This window comes from Triticum aestivum, chromosome 5A, assembly GCF_018294505.1.
Source record: "Triticum aestivum cultivar Chinese Spring chromosome 5A, IWGSC CS RefSeq v2.1, whole genome shotgun sequence".
Lineage (NCBI taxonomy): Eukaryota > Viridiplantae > Streptophyta > Magnoliopsida > Poales > Poaceae > Triticum > Triticum aestivum.
Window position 1 is genome coordinate 389,141,954 of NC_057806.1, and position 6,311 is coordinate 389,148,264.

Sequence of the window (6,311 nt, forward strand, 5' to 3'; positions counted from 1 at the left end):
ATATCGGTATCCAAAAAAGATTTAACACAATCAAAACTAGGTGTCATACCTGACTCCATACCATTGTCGAGGTCCCAATCTTCAGAGTTGCGTTTAATTCTTTCCAATAAATCCCATTTGAATTCAATAGTCTTCATCAATAAAAGAGCCATCACAAGAAGTATCAAGCATGGTGTGATTGTTACCAGAAAGCCGAGCATAAATTTTTTGAATAATCATTTCTCTTGAGAGCTCATGATTGGGGCATGAATATAACATTGATTTAAGCCTCCCCCAAGCTTGAGCGATGCTTTCTCCATCGCGAGGCCAAAAATTATATATATAATTGCGATCACGATGAACAAGATGCATAGGATAAAACTTCTGATGAAATTCCAATTTCAATCGTTTGTAGTTCCATGATCCCATATCATCACATAGCCTATACCATGTCGATGCATCTCCCCTCAAATATAAGGGGAAGACCTTCTTATTAACAACATCTCTGGGTACACCTGCAAGCTTAAATAATCCACAAACTTCATCCACATATATCAGATGTTCATCAGGATGTTTTGTTCCATCTCCTAAAAAATAATTAGCTAGTAGTTTTTCTATCATACCCGAAGGAACTTCAAGGCAAGCATTATCATTTTCATTTTCATTTTCAGTAGGTTCAGTAGGTTGAGGAGCAACTCTTTGCTCTACTGGTCGGGGTGAAGATACCCCGAACAAGCCCCTCAGAGGATTACCTTCCATTGTAACAAGTGATAGTAAATTTTAGCACACTATATAAATTTTTCCTTACCAAATTCCACCTACCAAAGGCGCTTCACTCCCTGGCAACGGCGCCAAAAAAGAGCCACCGACGACCACCGGGGCCCCTGCGACGCCGACGCCGGTGGAGCTGTCTTCTGGTGAGTCCTGCGGGGAGGAAGAGGAGGAGGAAGAAGACTCGGAGGTGACCGCTGAAGGATGGGGGAGACCTCCCCCTTGAGCAAAGCTGACATCCTCCACTCCCTTCCTGACGACGACGAGGCTGACGCCCGCCTGGAGAAGGGAGAGCCGCCTGTCATCCCGATGAGGGATCGATCAGCGTTGATCTCCCGGGACACTATTTCTGCTCTGACGCCGCCTGGAGCCGCTTCCGTCCCAGCTACCGCTCCTGCTTCTGCTTCCGGAGCTAGCGCACCCGCGCCTTGGGTTGTGAAGCTCTCCGGCTTCAAGCTCCCGAAGCGAAGGAGCTATGTCGCGGCGGATCAGTAAGTGTCCCCGTCTTGCCTTGTTCTTGCTGTTGATGCTTGTTTCCGACTCTTTTTCCTTGTTGTTACCAGGCCGACGCCTGCGGCAAAGAGGAGAAGGGAGAGAGAGGTGGTGCTGCTTCAATCCAGGTCCCTCCTGCGACCACGCCTCTCTCCATGAGAAAAGGTGCGGACGGTGCTCGTGCTTCTCCATCCCGATCATCCTCGCGAGGCTGGGTGGAGCATCCTCGGGAGGATTCAGCCCCCGAAGCACCGCTGACTCAGGAGGTGCCTGTTGGGGAACATAGTAATAATTCAAAACAAATCCTACGTGTCACCAAGATCAATCTAGGAGATACTAGCAACGAGAGAGAGGGAGTGCATCTTCATACGCTTGAAGATCGCTAAGCGAAAGCGTTACAAGAACATGGTTGGTGGAGTCGTACACGTAGCGATTAAGATCGCGGTTGATTCCGATCTAAGCACCGAACAACGGCGCCTCCGCGTTCAACACACGTACAGCCTGGGAATGTCTCCTCCTACTTGATCTAGCAAGGGGAGAGGAGAAGTTGAGGGAGAACTCCAACAACATGACGGCATGGTGGTGATGGAGCTCGTGGTTCTCCGACAGGGCTTCGCCAAGCGCTACGAAGGAGGAGGAGGTGTAGGAGAAGGGAGGGATGCGCCAGGCAAGGGGGTGCCGCTGCCCTCTCCCTCCCTCACTATATATAAGGGGAAGGGGGAAGGAGGAGGCGCCCTAGGGTTTCCCTAGGGGAGGGGAGGCGGCCACAGGGGAAACCCTAGATGGGTTTGGGCGCCCCCACCCCTAGGAAACATGCCCCCCAAGCCGGGAGGGGTGGCTGCCCTAGGGGAGGCGCCCCCACCTCTCCAGGTTACGTGAGATGGGGTGGGAGGGGCGCTCAGCCCCTTAGTGGGCTGATGTGCCCCCTCCCCTTGGCCCATAAGGCCCCCCAACGCTTGCCGGGGCCTCCGAAACCCCTTTCGGACACGCTGGTCGTCACCCAATACCCCTGGAACAATTCCGGACTCCAATACCCATCATCCAATATATTGATCTTCACCTCCGGACCATTCCGGAGTTCCTCATCATGTCTGGATCTAATCCGGGACTCTGAACAACCTTCGGTAACCACATACTATTTCCCATTACAACTCTAGCGTCACCGAACCTTAAGTGTGCAGACCCTACGGGTTCGGGAACCATGCAGACATGACCGAGACACCTCTCCCGTCAATAACCAATAGTGGGATCTGGATACCCATGTTGGGTTCCACATGTTCCACGATGATCTCATCGGATGAACCATGATGTCGAGGATTCAGTCAATCCCGTATGCAATTCCCTTTTTCTATCGGTATGTTACTTGCCCAAGATTCGGTCGTCGGTATCCCCATACCTCATTCAATCTCATTACCGGCAAGTCTCTTTACTCATTCTGTAACGCATGATCCCGTGACTAATTGCTTAGTCACATTGAGCTCATTATGATGATGCATTACCGAGTGGGCCCAGAGATACCTCTTCGTCATATAGAGTGATAAATCTCAGTCTTGATTCGTCCCAACCCAACAGACACTTTCAGACATACCTGTAGTGCACCTTTATAGCCACCCAGTTATGTTGTGATGTTTGGTACACCCAAAGCATTCCTACGGTATCCGGGAGTTGCACAATCTCATGGTCTAAGGAAATTATACTTGACATTAGAAAAGCTTTAGCAAACGAACTACACGATCTTGTGCTACGCTTAGGATTGGGTCTTGTCCATCACATCATTCTCCTAAAGATGTGATCCCGTTATCAATGACATCCAATGTCCATGGTCAGGAAACCATAACCATCTATTGATCAACGAGCTAGTCAACTAGAGGCTTACCAGGGACATGTTGTGGTCTATGTATTCACACATGTATTACAGTTTCCGGTTAATACAATTATAGCATGAACAATACACAATTATCATGAACAAGGAAATATAATAATAACCATTTTATTATTGCCTCTAGGGCATATTTCCAACAGTCTCCCACTTGCACTAGAGTCAATAATCTAGTTCACATCTCCATGTGATCAACGCTTATAGTTCACATCGCCATGTGACTAACACCCAAAGAGTTCACTAGAGTCAATAATCTAGTTCACATCACCATGTGATTAACACTCAATGAGTTCTAGGGTTTTGATCATGTTATGCTTACGAGAGAGGTGTCAGTCAATGGGTCTGCAACATTCAGATCCGTGTGTTCTTCGCAAATCTCTATTTCATATTATAGGTGTTGCTACTATGCTCCACTTGGAGCTATTCCAAATGGTTGCTCCACTATACGTATCCGGTTTGCTACTCGGAGTCATCCGGATAGGTGTTAAAGCTTGCATCGGCGTAACCCTTTACGCCGAACTCTTTATCGCCTCCATAACCGAGAAACATTTCCTTATTCCTAAGGACAATTTTGACCGTTGTCCAATGAGCCACTCCTGGATCACTGTTGTACCCCCTTGCCAAACATGTGGCAAGTCACATCGCGGTACACATCATGATATATCGTATAGAGCCTATGGCTAAGGCATAGGGGGCGACTTTCATCCTTTCTCTTTCTTCTGCCGTGGTCGAGCTTCAAGTCTTAACTTCACACCTCTCAACTCAGGCAAGAACTCCTTCTTTGACTGATCCATTTTGAACTCCTTCAAGATCATGTCAAGGTATGTGCTCTGTGAAAGTCTTATCAGGCGTCTTGATCTATCTCTATAGATCTTGATATCCAACATGTAAGCAGTTTTACACAGGTCTTCCTTTGAAAAACTCCATTCAAACAACCCTTTATGCTTTCTAGAAATTCTACATCATTTCTGATCAACAATATGTCATCCACATATACCTATCAGAAATGTTGTAGTGCTCCCACTCACTTTCTTGCAAATACAAGTTTCTTGCAAACTTTGTATAAACCCATATGCTTTGATCACCTCATCAAAGCTTATGTTCCAACTCCGAGATGCTTGCTCCAGTCCATAGAAGGATGGCTGGAGTTTCCATACCTTCTAGCATCCTTAGGATCAACAAAAACTTTTGGTTGTATCACATACAACTTTTCCTCACGGAGACCATCAAGGAAACTTTGTCTTGACATCCATCTGTTAGATTTTGTAAATGAAAAATGCAGCAACTACTAACATAATTTTAACAGACTTTAGCATCGCTATGATTGAGAAAGTCTCATCACAGACAACTCCTTGAACTTGTCAGAAACTTCTTTGAGACAAGTCAAGCTTCATAAATGGTGACATTACCATCAGCGTCTGTCTTCTTATTAAAGATCCATTTATTCTCAATGGTTTGCCGATCATCGGGCAAGTCCACCAAAGTCCATACTTTCTTCTCATACATGGATCATATCTTGGATTTCATGGCTTCCAGCCATTTGTTGGAATCCGGGCCCACCATCGCTTCTTCATAGATCATAGGTTCATCGTTGTCCAACAACATGACCTTTAAGACAGGGTTACCACTGAGAAGTTGTACACACCCTTGTCGACCTACGAGGTTCGATAGTAATTTGATCTGAAGCTTCATGATCATCATCATTAGCTTTCTCTTCAACTGATGTTGTTGCCACAGAAACATCTTTCTGTGCTGCGCTACTCTCTGGTTGAAGTGAAGGTTCAACAACCTCACCAAGTTCTATCTTCCTCCCACTCAGTTCTTTCAAGAGAAACTCTTTCTCGAGGAAGGACTTGTTCTCAGCGACAAACACTTTGCCCTTAGATCTGAGATAGAAGGTATACCCAATCGTCTTGTTTAGGTATTCTATGAAGATAAAAATTTCCGCTTTGGGTTCGAGCTTTTCTGACCGATGCCTATCGACATAGGCATCGTAGCCCCAAACATTAAGAAACAACAACTTTGGTTTCTTGCCAAACCATAGTTCATACTGTGTCCTCTCCACGGACTTTGATGGTGCCCTATTTAAAGTGAATGTAATTGTCTTTAATGCATAAGCCCCAAAAATAGCGGTAGATTGGTAAGAGACATCATACACCATATCCAATAAGGTTCTATTACGACGTTCGGACACACCATCATGCTATGGTGTTCCAGGCGGCGTCAACTATGAAACGATTCCACCTTGTCTTTAGTGATTGCCAAACTCATAACTCAGATACTTTCCCTTTGATTAGATCGAAGGAACTTGATCTTCTTATTACGATGATTCCCAACTTAACTCTGAAATTGCTTGAACTTTTCAAACATTTCACACTTATGCTTCATTAAGTAAATATACCCATACCTACTCAATTTACCGGTGAAGGTGAGAAAATAACGATATCCACCGCGCGCGTCAACACTCATCGGACCGCACACATCAACATGTATGATTTCCAACAAGTCACTTGCCCATCCATTGTTCCAAAGAACGGGGTTTTAGTCATCTTGCAAAAGAGGCATGGTTCGCATGTGTCAAGTGATTCAAAATCAAGTGACTTCAAAAGTCCATTAGCATGGAGGTTCTTTCATGCGCTTTACACCAATATGACCTAAGCGGCAATGCCACATGAAAGTGGTACTATCATTATCAATTCTACATCTTTTGGCATCAGTGTTATAAACATGTGTATAACTACGACTAGGATTCATTAAACCATTCACATTGGGTGCATGACTATAGAAGGTATTATTCATGTAAACAGAATAACCATTATTCTCTAACTTAAATAAATAATCGTATTGCAATAAACATGATCTAATCATGTTCATGCTCAACGCAGACGCCAATGCAAACAACATTTATCTAGGTTCAACACTAATCCCGAAGGTAGAGGGAGTGTGCGATGGTGATCACATCAACCTTGGAAACACTTCCAACACACATCGTCACCTCGCCCTTAGCTATTCTCCATTAATTCCGTAGCTTTTATTTCGAGTTACCAACATTAGCAACTAAACCGGTATCTAATACCCAGGTGCTACTAGGAGTACTAGTAAGGTACACATCAATAACACACATATATCAAATATACTTTTGTTGAAGTTGACAGCCTTCTTATCTACCAAGTATTTGAGGTAGTTCCGC